Below are 14,757 nucleotides of genomic sequence, written 5' to 3'. Positions count from 1 at the left end.
TCATGGGGATATCCCGGCCATGCTCCAACGTCGACGGCAAAACCGAATATTCACGGCTCCAAAATCATGCTCTGCATTTGGTGGGACCAGCTCGGTGTCGTGTACTATGAGGTGTTAAACCCCGGTGAAGCAATCACAGGTGCTCGTTATCGAACGCAATTAATGTGTTTGAGCAGAGCATTGAAAAACAAACGGCCGCAATACAGCGAGAGGCACGATAAAGTGATTTAGCAACACGGCAACGCTCAATCCCACGTTGCAAAAGAGGTCAAAACATACCTGGGAATGTTAAAATGGGACGTCCTATCTCACCCGCCGTATTCTCCTGACATTGCTCCCTCTGATTATCACCTGTTTCGATCAATGGCGCATGGCCTTGCTGACCGACACTTCCGATCTCATGAAGAAGTCACAAATTGGATCGATTCGTGGACGCTTCAAAAGATGAACAATTTTTTCGACACAGGATTCGAACACTGACCGAAAGATGGGAGAAAGTCGTGGCCAGCGATGGACACTACTTTGAATGATACATGTGTAAGTAATCTGTTTCATTAAAGCCTCCAATATTGGGGACAAAAGGGCGGAAACAAAGTTGTACACCTTGTAAATAAATAAATAAATAAATAAATAAATCTTCGTTGTAGACTGTTATGCCTTTCAGCATTCAGTCTGCAAGCCTTTGTGAATTTACTAAACACCTCCACAATCATCTATTTTAACAAACTCTGCAGCCCCGTTTACCTCTATACGCCTAATTCTCTAATTATCTTACCGTCCATGACTGAGTCCATTATTCTGCTAGATAACCTTCCATTTTCTGTGAAACATGTCAAGATTTTGAAATAATACCAGTTACGAAAAAATGGTACATAACACAGTTGATGTCAAACGGAGACCGTAAACAATATTTCACGTTCGACTTGACCTGCTGCACTTTCTTGGGTTTCGGCGATTGTTTTCCACATCTTTTTGTGCTTCCGTAAACGTCTTACCCATTTTGAAGCAGAAACCAATGTACAGACTGTATTCCGCTTCTCAGACATCTCAACAGTCGATATACACTGACTGACAGAGCAAATGCAACACCAAGAAGGAGTGGTTCGAAAGGGATGAAAGTTGGGGGAAAAACAGAGACGGCACGGACGAATAATTGATGTTTATTTCAAACCGATATGCAGGTTACACAATGCGCACGGCATCGACTCAGTAGGATGTAGGACCACCGCGAGCGGCGATCCACGCAGAAACACGTCGAGGTACAGAGTCAATGAGAGTGCGGATGGTGTCCTGAGGGATGGTTCTCCATTCTCTGTCAACCATTTGCCACAGCTGGTCGTCCGTACGAGGCTGGGGCAGAGTTTGCAAACGGCGTCCAATGAGATCCCACACGTGTTCGATTGGTGAGAGATCCGGAGAGTACGCTGGCCACGGAAGCATCTGTACACCTCGTAGAGCCTGTTGGGAGATGCAGGCAGTGTGTGGGCGGGCATTATCCTGCTGAAACAGAGCATTGGGCAGCCCCTGAAGGTACGGGAGTGCCACCGGCCGCAGCACATGCTGCACGTAGCGGTGGGCATTTAACGTGCCTTGAATACGCACTAGAGGTGACGTGGAATCATACGCAATAGCGCCCCAAACCATGATGCGGCGTTGTCTAGCGGTAGGGCGCTCCACAGTTACTGCCGGATTTGACCTTTAACACGCCGACGCCACACTCGTCTGCGGTGACTATCACTGACAGAACAGAAGCGTGACTCATCGGAGAACACGACGTTCCGCCATTCCCTCATCCAAGTCGCTCTAGCCCGGCACCATGCCAGGCGTGCACGTCTATGCTGTGGAGTCAATGGTAGTCTTCTGAGCGGACGCCGGGAGTGCAGGCCTCCTTCAACCAATCGACGGGAAATTGTTCTGGTCGATATTGGAACCGCCAGGGTGTATTGCACATGCTGAAGAATGGCGGTTGACGTGGCGTGCGGGGCTGCCACCGCTTGGCGGCGGATGCGCCGATCCTCGCGAGCTGACGTCACTCGGGCTGCGCCTGGACCCCTTGCACGTGCCACATGTTCCTGCGCCAACCATCTTCGCCACAGGCGCTGCACCGTGGACACATCCCTATGGGTATCGGCTGCGATTTGACGAAGCGACCAACCTGCCCTTCTCAGCCGGATCACCATACCCCTCGTAAAGTCGTCTGTCTGCTGGAAATGCCTCCGTTGACGGCGGCCTGGCATTCTTAGCTATACACGTGTCCTGTGGCACACGACAACACGTTCTACAATGACTGTCGGCTGAGAAATCACGGTACGAAGTGGGCCATTCGCCAACGCCGTGTCCCATTTATCGTTCGCTACGTGCGCAGCACAGCGGCGCATTTCACATCATGAACATACCTCAGTGACGTCAGTCTACCCTGCAATTGGCATAAAGTTCTGACCACTCATTCTTGGTGTTGCATTTGCTCTGTCAGTCAGTGTACATACTCCACATAGTTGACAAACTAATAGATGCCGAGCAGTAACTGTTCCATAAATAGGCAATACAGGGCTACCATTTATTTCACTGCACATCGCCATTTACCGGGCTGAGTCGCTGATGTCGCTGGGCTGAGTAGCTCAGGTGATAGGGTGCTTGCCTTCTGAGCTCAAGTTGGCGAGTTAGATCCCGGCTCAGTCCCGTAGTATTTGTACAGGCTTGCCTATCCTTCCACTTTTCGCATCCTCCACAAAGCTCCTGTTCAGTGTGGCCTCCTGTCCACCTTTCCGGTTGTATCTCCGACAAAATGTCTCACGCTCCAGGACACTGGACCTGAGGTGGTAGAGGTGCGATCCCTCGTTCAGTACCGGGGAGAAATCAAGTCTGGACTGACTAAATAAAAATATTTAAAAATAATTAAATCTGGGTTTAAATCTATGATTTAGCGGCACATAAAAAATCTCCAATGCGTCAAAATTCTGACACCTCTGCGTATGCGAAAAACGTAAGAGTGGTTAGTGGGGCGTAAAACAAATAACATTAGTCGTTTCAAAGTTCAGTTATTTCGTGAACGGGCTTCGTATACTTGAAAACAAGATCAATCTGATGATAATAGACAGAATTAAGGACAACCTGACAGCAACATGTACGGTATGATGACTATGATGATGATAATGATGATGATGATGATGATGATCTGATAATTATCATCATCCTCATCCTTTAAGGAGCCTAACATCTAGGTCATCGGCCTCTCTGTATACTAGATCAGCTGGTCTGAAGGTTGGATATGTTGGGCCATCGAGGAACTCTAGTGCCAAATTTTAGAAGCTTTGAACCGGGCATAAGAAGAATTTTGAAGAAAATTCTAGTGAAACATAATATTATGGAGGGACCATGCAACATAGACGATGAAGTAGGACAATCGCCAGAAGTGTGTAATCGCAGACTGTCAAGCATCCCTTAGACGGAAATTTTTTATCAAAATTTGAAAACTGGTATGCGAATTGTTCGCATATTTTATTGAAGTAATTGATGGGGAAATTGTGTAAGAATTCCATTCAGGAAGGTCCATTCTTAACCTAGTGAGCTGCCAGAAGAGATCATGAATCTTTATCGCAAAATGTAAACTAAAGAGCTTTGGTTTCAAACCAGCTGACAGCTACCAGTGTAGAAACTAAGCTGTATGGAGCACAATCTGCAATATATATCAAACCGTTTTACAAACAGCCTTCAGAGACCGGAAACACCACGTACTTCAGGGAAAATCGATGCGTGCAGTCAGAAATGGATAGTAAATTCAGTGGCGGTTGCTGATTCTTCATCAAATTCTAGTTAGGCCTACTGTTTATACGTACTTGACACTCCTGTAAACAAATAAGTGACAATATGTTACTTTGCTTTACATTTGCAACTATTTCACTTTCGTCTTTGTGATGTAGTGGTTAGTGTAATTAGTTCCTACCCCGGGACGCCTGGGTTCTATTCACGGCTCTGTCATGAAATTTGAAAAGTGGTACGAGGACTGAGACGTGCTCAGCTCAGCCTCGGGAAGTCAACTGAGTAGAGGGGGTTCGATTCCCACCTCAGTCATTCTCGATGTGCTTTTCCGTGGTTTCCCACTTCTTCTCCAGGTAAATGCCGCGATAGTATCTAACTTAAGGCCTTGCCCTCTTTCTTCCCTTTTCCTTGCCTATCCCTTCCATTTTTCGTATCCTCCACAAGGCTCCTGTTCAGTGTAGCCTCCTGGGAGACGTACCTGTCCACCTTTCCGACAAAATGTCTCACGCTCCAGGACACTGGACCTGAGGTGGTAGAGGTGCGATCCCTCGTTCATTACCAGGGAGAAACCAAGTCTGGACTGACTAAATAAAAATATTTAAAAAAACACTTATATATGTGTTTAAATCTATGTAAGTCCCCTTCAGCTCCGCTAGCTGATGTTAGTCAAACGGGATCTGAATTTTGACTTTCGATAGTTCTTTAGTGAAAAGAGACGCTCACACAAATAAGTAAAGCAAACGTATCCAAACATGTTTCTGCAAATAATCTTCATTTCATGTGTTTAGCAACAAAAAAACAAAAATGTACCGTGTCACGATAATTAACAAAGGGATATTTTGCACTGAATTTTGTTTTTTTTACAATTTGCTTTACATCGCACGGACACAGATAGGTCTTACTACGACGATGATATAGTAAGGAGCTAGGAGCTAGGAGTTGTGAGGAAGCCTGATGTGAATATGGGAAACCACGGAATACCATCTTCAAGGCTACCGACAGTGGAGTTCAAATCTAGTATCTCCCGAATGCAAGCTCACAGCTATGCAGCCCCAACTGCATGGCCAACTCGCTCGGTGCACTGATATTAATTCGAACAGCAAATCCAATCTTACCTTTACAGGTTAGACGTGCATGGGATTTACGAAATGATCAAAATATTTTGGTTTATGAAATTGGCAAATCGATTTTCCTTGCCTTTGAATGCCCGCGACGGCCTTCCAACTGGGACTGCGCCACTTATCGCCCGGACCTAAAGTAGCACCTCTTGTAATTTTTGTGAAGCTCAAAAACCACCTATGGCTATTGGATGACTATTTTCTATGGACCTATTCCTTTCTCAGACTAATACAGACCATATTATTATGAGAGTACACCACCAGAGAAGGAAGACGTCTCTCTAGTACACACATTTACCTACAAACAAGTCTAACTACTCAGTGTTATAAGTGAATGACCACACTCATTTACATTGATAGATGGTCAGTTTATTACAAGGAATCATGTGATGCAAGATCAATGACATCTTCAACAACGCCATGTTAAATAACCTGTTCGGAATTCATAAGAAAAAGAAAGAAAACGTATTCTCTCCTAAGATTTATTTCTTCGTGAATCTCCGCAGCCTCTCACATTCCCTGGTCGCAACGCATACATCATTGTGAGATTTTAATGCACTAGCTGAAAGTAATTGAGTATCGGAACTATTGCACTGCACGAGCTGATTTATCGTGTGGCAAACGTGATTACGCATACTGGGCCATAAATTAGGTATTAGACGCCACATGATATTCACAGTCTGGTTGACTGACCAGAAATTGATGAATAATTCCTGGTATACTCCACGTTTTGACAACGCATTATAGATGGTCCATAATTAGACAGTTTCGTAAGGAATAATAATTGGTCCAAAGCACGGCCTTGAAATCCATTGCTTAGTTCTTCCTCAACATCAGAGTTCGTGAAACCTGGTATTCTCAGATAACAGATATATTTTGACCAATTTATTATTATTATGAATCACTGAAAACATCATTATGGAATATGCCTATGCAAGGACGAGTCAAATAAAAAAAGTCCGTTTATTTTATTAAACGAAAGTGGCTCACATATGTTTCATTTTACTACATATTCTCCGGAAGTGCAACGCAAGTCTTCCAGCACTTACAGAGTACGTGTATTCCTTTAAAAAATAAATATTTTATTGTTTTGCATTCACTTGAGCATCGCCTTTGTGATTCATCTTCATCCGAAGTGAACGTCTTTCCTCCTAGCGCCTCCTTGAGTGCAAGGTCTAGTGAATATGGTGGATGTGAAAAATACTATAACTGCAATCTGGGATGGTCACAACTTTTACATTGGCAGTATGAGGCGAAGTATTGCCATGTCACTCCTGTGACCAACATACTACATAAGGAAAAGACTTTGTTTTTCCTAGTTGCTTTGCGTCACACCGACGCAGATTGGTCTTATGGTGACGATGGAATAGGAAAGGCCTAGGAATTGGAACAAAGCAGCCGCGGCCTTAATTAAGGTACAACCGCAGCATTTGCCTGGTGTGAAAATGGGAAACCACGGAAAACCATCTTCAGGGCTGCCGACAGTGGGGTTCGAACCCACTATCTCCAGGATGCAAGTTCACAGCCGCGAGCGCCTAACCGCACAGCCAACTCGTCCGGTAGAGAAAAAGGCTAGGTAAACAATTGATAGAGAATCTGCCACCTGAGCGACAGCCGTAAATGCAGATCATCACTGTACTAATTCGTAATTCGTCCATTAATTTCCATATGTTTCACTCACCTGCTAACCCAAATCCGAATAACAGACAGCTGTCTGCCTTTTGTGCATGACTGACGTGAGGGCAGCGACTGTTACACAGGTTGATGGTGTTTGCTTTCTTGCATGGTGCTGCCGCCTGTGCGATATTTATTGAAGCCTTTGTAGCAGTACTGCCAACAGAGAGAGCCAAGGCGCGACATTTCGTTTCATATTATAATTTTTTATTATTTATTTAACTCGCCTCCGTAGGAACCGAGTACAATATTTAAACCACCACAAGTGAATAGACGATTCTACTGGTCTCTAGCTATTTCGATTTAAAATTTGTGGTTCCGCAAAATGCTTTACTGTCGTGAAAGGTTACCCATTGTTTGCTTTTTTTGCTTTACGTCGCGCCGACACAGATAGGTCTTTTGGCGACGATGGGATAGGAAAGGGCTAGGAGTTGGACGGAAGCGGCCGTGGCCTTAATGAAGGTACAGTCCCGGAATTTGCCTGGTGTGAAAATGGGAAACCACGGAAAACCATCTTCAGGGCTGCCGACAGTGGGATTCGAACCCACTATCTCTCGGATCCAAGCTCACAGCTGCGCGCCCCTAACCACACGGCTAACTCGCGTGGTCACTGTTTGCTAGGTCGGCGATTGCAGAGTAAGCATCGGCTTAAAGTGACCACGACTGGTCCGTGGTCCGACAGCTCTGACCTCCGACCGACCAACCGAGCAGGGGAGGGGTGTCCACGGCCCTGCCGTAGTTCTACACCTCTGTATTCGGGAGACTGAGAAGGAGTGGTTCCCACCGTCGGCTTTCCTGATAATGGTTTTCCGTGGTTTTCCATTCTCCTGCACTAAGACGAACTACCGGCACAGTTTCTAGCATGGGCCACGGCCATCAACCCCCTCACTTTTTCCAAAAACTCTCGATCACTACCACATACCTCTTGGCCTGAGTGATGGCGTCACCGTCTAACAGGCCCACCTCTCCCTTCAGGGAAGGAATGAAAATCATTTTAGTAGTAGTAGTAGTACTAGTAGTCACGCGGTGTAGGGGTAGCGTGCCTTCCTCTTACCCGAAGTCCCTGGGTTCGAGTCTCGGCCAGGTCATGGAATTTTTACCTGGCTCTGCCTACGTGATTACAACGTAAGAGCTATCTGACGGTGTGATGGCGACACCGGTCTACAAAGCCCAGAACAACGGCCGAGAGGATTCACAGTACCGACCACAGGACACCGTGTAATCTGTAGCCTTCGGGCTGAGCAGCGGTCGCTTGGTAGGCCATAACCCTTTGGGGATGTTGCACCATGGCATTTGGATTGGCTACTGGTATTGGTACTATTCTATTGTACTGGTTATAGGTACTAATTTATCCCCGTTAGAGTAGGGTCGTCATTTTTGTTGAAATTATTCGAATGCGTAGCTATCTCTATCACCTGTCGAATGATTCCGGACGTAGAACAATTTAATTTACAATTTGTTTTACATCGCACCGACACAAATGGGTCTTATGACGACGACGGGATAGGAAAGTCCTAGGAGTGGGAAGGAAGCGGCTGTGGCCTTAAGGTATAGCCCCAGCATTTGCCTGGTGTGAAAATGGGAAACCACGGAAAGCCATTTTCAGGGCTGCTGACAGTAGGGCTCGAACCCACTATCTCCCGGATGCAAGATCAAAGCTGCGCGCCCCTAACCGCACGGCCAACGCGCCCGGTGGTCGTAGAACATATCCTTTTTTTTACATTAAGGACTACGTTTCATCAAAGGAATTTGAAGATTATCATGTATAACATGTTATAGGTAGTTTGGTGTAGCCTTTGGTCTAGGAATCTTCATACTGAGCTAAGCACTTTCACTAGAATGGTTTTCTTTTAAGTTGCTTTACGTCGCACCGACACAGATAGGTCTTACTGCGACTATGGTATAGGATGGAGCTAGGTGTGGGAAGGAAGCAGCCGCGGCGTCAAATAAGGTACAGCCCCAGTATTTGCTAAGTGTGAAAATGGGAAATCACGGAAAACCATCTTCAAGGCTGCCGAGAGTGGGGTTCGAACCCACTATCTCCCGAATACTGGATACTGACCGCACTTAGGCGACTTCAGTTATCGAGCTCGGTCCACTGGAATGATTCATATCAACTTGTAAGGGAAAAGCTGCATCGTAAGTGAATGAGAATATCAGATTAATTATGATTTATTTTAATCTTTGATTTTCGTGGAAATTGCTACACATTATTCTTTATTTTTCTGTGATGATGCGAGGGCAAACCACTGCTATGGGGTTACCAATTTCATACAAACGTCGGAGGAGGGATCTAAATAAAAAACCTAATCGAGGGTTTGTGCGATTGGCCTTTAAATTTAACAGTGTCCGCCTCTGTGGTGTAGTGTTTGGTGTGATTAGCTACCAACCCCGAAGGCTCGGTTCCATTTCCGCCTCTGCCACGAAATTTGAAGATTGGTACGAGGGATTGAACTGGGTCCACTAAGCCTCAGGAGGTCAACTGAGTAGAGAAGTTTTCGATTCCCACCTCAGCTATCCTCGAAGTGGTTTCCCGTGGTTTACTACTCCACCTACTCACCTCAGCTAGTGACGAAATATCGTGGACCGGTCGAAACTGGCTATAGACAGCCAGGAACTTAATCCGGGCCTCTTACACTAATGACTAAAAGTAGAAAAGATGTGAACCCAAAGCAAAGATGACGTAAAGATAAATAGGATCTATTATCATAAGTTTGCTCGAACAAATAAAATATGAGCACAAAATGAACAAGGAGGAGACATAAGGGAAACAGTTATTCACGTACATGGTCCTTGAAGTATTCTAAAATACATACGTTGGCAGCCCCGAAAATGGTTTTCCGTGGTTTCCCATTTTTACACCAGGCAAATGCTGGGGCTGTACCTTAATTAAGGCCACGGCCGCTTCCTTCCCACTCCTAGCCCTTGCCTCTCCCATCGTCGCCACAAGGCCTATCTGCATCGGTGCGACGTAAAGCAACTAGCAAAAAAAAAAAAAAAAAAAATACATACGAGTCTTTCGCCTCTTTAATAACCATCTCATAAAAATTCTTACATTTATCTTATTCAACAGAGGCATAGGGAGGGGCAATACCTATTGGTTCAGTTAATACCAGACAGTGGTACATAAGGGTTGTTGCAAAACATTACTTTCATTAGAATGAAGCGTCCCCTCCATGGCAAAACTGGAAAGAGAATCAGGAACCAGAAGATCCAAACGAGGCCACGGGACATCCTTGATACATGGAGCAGTACTATGATGATGTGTTCCGCGCAGACCAAAATTTACAAGACGACGCCGGTAACGGGGCAGAAGAAGAACTAGAAGAAGGGGAGACAATTATGCAGAGTGAATTAAGAGAGGCTATCACTGAAATGAAGGTGGGCAAGGCAGCTGGTTGGGATGGAATTTCACTGGAATTGATGAAGTATGGAGGAGAGGCTGTGGTGAAATGGATGACAAGGATATGCCAACAAGCATGGAGCATTCAGAAGATTCCAAAGGATTGGGAGAAGAACATTATTGTTCCTATCCATAAGAAGGGCAGCACTCTGGACTGTGCAAACTATCGAGCAATTTGTCTTTCCAGTGTGGCCGGAAAGATATACACTCTCATATTGGAGAGGAGGCTGAGACAAGAAGTAGAGGAAAAGTTGGAAGAAGAACAGTGTGCTTTCAGGCCAAGTCCACAAACACGACCATATATACATACTAATAACCGTTATAGAGAAACGACTTATTCGAGAGAAGGATGTTCTAGCTGCATTTGTCGATCTAAAGGCCGCATTTGACTCGGTCCCCAGGAAACAGCTTTTGGTAGCACTTGAAGACGAAAAGATAACCAAGAATCTCTTATGCCGCATCAGGAGCATGTACAATAGAGTCCAAGGAGTGGTGAGAATAGCTGGTGAATGCTCTAGGGAATTCGAAATGACGAAGGGAGTAAAGCAGGGTGACAGTTTGAGTCCTCTTCTCTTTGTGATCTTCATGAACCAAGTCATTAAGTAGTGTAAAAGAAGAACTAAAAGAATTAAGGTTGGCAACTGGAACATGAGACCAATATATGTCCAATCCCTGGTCTATGCAGACGACATTCTGATTTTGGCTGGGAAAAAGGAGGATCTCCAACAAGCTCTTACTGAATGGGCTTATGCCTTCCAGGACCGTGGAATGGAAGTGAATGCGAGAAAAACCAAGGTCATGCAGTTCACCAAAGGAAAAAAAAGTACTGCTTCAGATCAAATGGAACAATGAGGATATTGAGTAAGTACAAGAAATTGAGTATCTGGGCACCATTTTCAGAGAGGACGGAAAATTAGAGGCAGAAATAAACAACAGAATTAGAAAAGCTAATCAAGTTTACTATAGTTAAAACAACACAATCGAAGGGAAGAAATAAATTATTAGAAACACAAAAATGCGGGTATATCGTGCTGTGTACCTGCCAACCCTCCTGTATTGTGCAGAGAGTTGGACATTGCATACAAAACTGGAGAGCCGTCTGGTTGCCGCTGAGATGAGATATTTACGGAACGTTGCCGGGGAAACTCGAAGAGACCATATCAGAAACACCACAGTAAAAGATGAGCTTCAGCAGGAGCCAATAATGGATGTCATTGAAAGGAGAGAATTGGGCTGGATTGGTCACCTTGTGGCTACTCCAACCACTACTCTTATACTTACATATATTCCACATAATATAAATAACATTTGTTTGAGCGCCAGTTGCTTTTTTTAAGAAAAACAACAAAATTCGGTAGAGCATACCTCTTATATCAATTATCTCAAGGCGTGAGGTGATAAACTCACATATCAGGCAATATACAGGGATATGGATCAGGACAATATTAAATTACTGTTGCATTTCCACAATTGAGGATTGTACATGGAACTGGAATCACTTATTATAATTAAAAATAAAACTGAGTTTATGACTAAATTTACGTCACAATGAACAATCATTTACGTCTTTTAATTTAACAAAAGAAATATATCGTGAGATTTGCGGTACAAAGAAAAGGAAAATTTAATCTAAACAAAAAAGCTATTGGCATGAACTTGAAGTGAGATGTGATATCGCCGCTGATTACACTCTTCTTCATGTTATGAATGCATAACATGTCTGATGCTTTAATTACCTGTTGTCTGCATACACCGCTGTTGAACTTGAAATTCTTGGGAAAACCTGTGAGCTGAAGTCGGGAGCCGTCTGCTGTAATCTTCTTATGTCACAAGGAGTTGGCCTACATACCATGTACGCGTGTAGGGCGCTCCAATGTAATTACGTCCACTCAATATATTTTAAATAATTGGAAAATATTATTGAAACATCTTGTGAAGTCCATCCTCACAAAAAGATGATGTTTCTTTATCAGCATAGTGCCCGTCTCTGTTCGGATACAAGCACCACTTGTAGACTTCCTCGATGATTACCTCTTCAAACACAACTCTTAGTTCTGACCATCACACTAAGACCACTTCTTCCATTTGATACATCTGACTGTTACATATGATCTGCACGATATCAACTGCTTATGAACTGAGTAAGAACAGAATACTGTGAACTGAGTGATATCATCTGAATACCTCTCACTACCGTTGCCTCGACTTATATCACCTCGCGATGACGACTCATCTCCCCACTCACTGTTCATCCCTTCCACTTCCACATACAGTAGCTGGCGAATACTGACACTTGGTCGCAATCACGTGTCCACGCACTGATGTCATCAGTCATGTGTCGTCTAAGCGTACCCAAGCGGACCAAGAATGACTAAGCCGAATGCGTCACCGGGAAAACTCCTTGCACAGCTAAACATAGCCTCGATTGCAAAATACTATGCCAGCTCATCTAGCCAAAGTTACAAGCCACAGCATGACAATATGAAACCAACAAATCTCACTTACTACAATACAGAATAATTACAAACAAATTTCACTTAACCTATGATTAAATACAATAATATACGTGATACCTAATTATTACAGTCTAAATGATGAGAAACAGAATATATAAAATCTAATGAATCGGGTTAATAATAATAATAATAATAATAATAATAATAATAATAATAATAATAATAATAATAATAAATACTGAATGGAATCTGTAACCCTGTTGTACGGTTACAGAACGCCTCCCTCATGAAATAATCGATTAATTGAATCGATTGATTCATGAAATATATACATAATCACATGAAATCGAGTACACCAATATATACATGTATAAAAATGCCCTTTACAAATTGGGTACATAGTATCATCCATCTGGATGTTCGTTGTTACACATATAAAACATTGATCAATTATCATTTTCACTTTGATTATACAGTATTATTTACATACAGATTACATTTCTTTCTCACTTCTGTCGTTTCAAACGTTCATTGAGTGTTCAAAAGTAATTCTCGAAGACATATCATTATATACACTGTCTCCAAGTACTGGAGTTTATTGCACTGCCGTGCTTCACTTATTATCACATCACACGCTAATTTCACTGAAGTCCTGTTCGCAATGCCAGCTTCATAAAATATGGTGAATTAACATAATAATGAAAATTAATCAACAAACTCACATGATATATTTCTTAAGATTTCTTATATTGTATGTGCCTACGATATTTCCTTCCTTGTCTTCTAATGAATAAGCACATTTCCCAATCCGTTTCACTACGGTGAAGTATCCCTGATATAACAAGAAAAACTTAGAAAATTGACCAGCTTCTGCTGATGACGGGAGTGGCACTCTGAGTAATACCTTGTCACCAAATTCAAATTCATCCAATATAGTCTTACAAAATTTATCATGCACAATCTTACCGTGTTACCCTTCTTAGGTATAATAACAAGTGGATTTAAATTAGGACTACATGATGGTTCAATTATATTATAATCTAGCATAATGTCAATCTGCTCTTCAACAGCGCTAGCGTATTTTAACGGAATGGGATATTTCGGTCCTACAAAAGTTGAGTTATCAATAACATTAAATTTGTGTTCGTAAAGATGTGTTCTACCAGGCCGATCGCTAAAAACATCACTATGTGATATCAATAATTCACACAATTCGTACTTCTGACTTTCCGCTAAATTACATTTCTCCACTGTCTCATACAATTCATCTCTAGAATCTCTCTGTATGGACACATGGCAGACATCAATATTTTTCCTAATATTAGGAATTTCACAAGATCCTTCCGTACTAGAACACACTTTATTCGCACTAATTTCTGACAAAACATCATATGGTAAACTGACTTCCCTGCTACTCTTTCCCCAAATAAGATTGACATTACACAGATCAAAATTTAATTTAGCCTTGTGACACGTTAACCAGTCGGTACCTAAAATAACGGCATAAACTAAATTAGGCACAACTAAGCATGGTTGGAAAATACATTCTCCACTTATTTTAATGGGGACAGCTATTTGTTTATTCACTCTTTGAGACTTGTTTCCAACAGCTGTTACGATGAACGTATTCCTCACTGGAATTTCCGCTACCTCATACTTCTCTCTCAAAACTTCCTCATACAGCTTGGAATTTACACATGACTTCTCACTACCAGAGTCCAACAAAATCTTAACTTTTCTGCCCCATATCAGCAGTTCAATCGTCGGTGTAACAGTAACACTACTTAAATTATCCTCATTACATAATATAAGATCACTTAACAAATCTTGCCTTATATCTAAATTTAAATTACACTTATAAAATTTATTGTCTACGATTAAGTCGTCACTTAAAACATTTGAATTATTGCTACTTAGGTCACAATCATGTTCACTTACAACTATAGGCTGGTCGACATTAACATGCTTATCTACCTTATACGTGAACTCACCATTTACGGACTGTCTCAGTGACCTGTTTATACAGTCCGTTGCGGGTTTAAAGTACTTGGTTCGGTTACGACTTGTTGGTTACACACCTCAGTCGGCCTCCCCTGTTGCCTATTTCCTCTAGCGTCATTATTATTATTATTATGGCCTGTATTCTCCCGCCTCCCAGCTTCTGGTTGATTACCATAATCACGCCTCCCAGTCCTGAAATTTTCCGAACTATTTTGATAGTTTCTCTCCCTGTGGAAATTATTATTAGGTCTCTCCTGATATTCTCTTCTGTAGTTACGATTATTCATAGTCCTGTCCTGATTATTAGATTGGTTACCCCTTCCTTCTACATTCCTATTTAGTGTCC

Source organism: Anabrus simplex, chromosome 3 (assembly GCF_040414725.1).
Source record: "Anabrus simplex isolate iqAnaSimp1 chromosome 3, ASM4041472v1, whole genome shotgun sequence".
Classification (NCBI taxonomy): domain Eukaryota; kingdom Metazoa; phylum Arthropoda; class Insecta; order Orthoptera; family Tettigoniidae; genus Anabrus; species Anabrus simplex.
Note: the sequence above shows the minus strand (reverse complement) of the source record.